A 596-nucleotide genomic window follows, 5' to 3' on the forward strand; every position below is an offset into this window, starting at 1 on the left:
CAAAGTGTTCCTCTTGACATGCACACTTTCAATCTCCCCCTTTTTGATGATGACAATCACTACATCAACTTTATCAATTGAAGTAACAATGGTTTGATGAATAAGCTTGAAGATTGTTGGCATGATTGATATGAAGCGCAAATATATCGGAAGCTGTTATTACGATCAACCTGCACAATAAAAAAAACAAAGCAACCTTTCTCCCCCTTTTGACATTATCAAAAAGATAACCCAGGTCAAAAAGGCTTGGAAGAGATATTAGTTAATCATAAAACAAAGTTAATGAATTAATTTGGGTTTTAACAAATTAACCTACTTTATTTTTCGGTAAATTGAACAAATGCGCTTGATTTGACAACAAAATAGCTAATAGGTAATGAGAATGGCATACAAGATTTAATCAAATATTAAGCAATGTTAGCAACATCAAATCTCATATGATCAAGAACCATTCACGAAAGCAAATAAGCTATTCGACATAATTAAAGCAAAAACAAAAACAATAGCATAGCATAAAGAGTCGAGGAAGTCAGGAAATAGTACAAACCATAAAGTCAATCAAAGACAAATAACAAAACATGAATAAGTCCTGAAAG

The sequence above is a fragment of the Lupinus angustifolius genome, chromosome LG03 (assembly GCF_001865875.1).
Source record: "Lupinus angustifolius cultivar Tanjil chromosome LG03, LupAngTanjil_v1.0, whole genome shotgun sequence".
Classification (NCBI taxonomy): domain Eukaryota; kingdom Viridiplantae; phylum Streptophyta; class Magnoliopsida; order Fabales; family Fabaceae; genus Lupinus; species Lupinus angustifolius.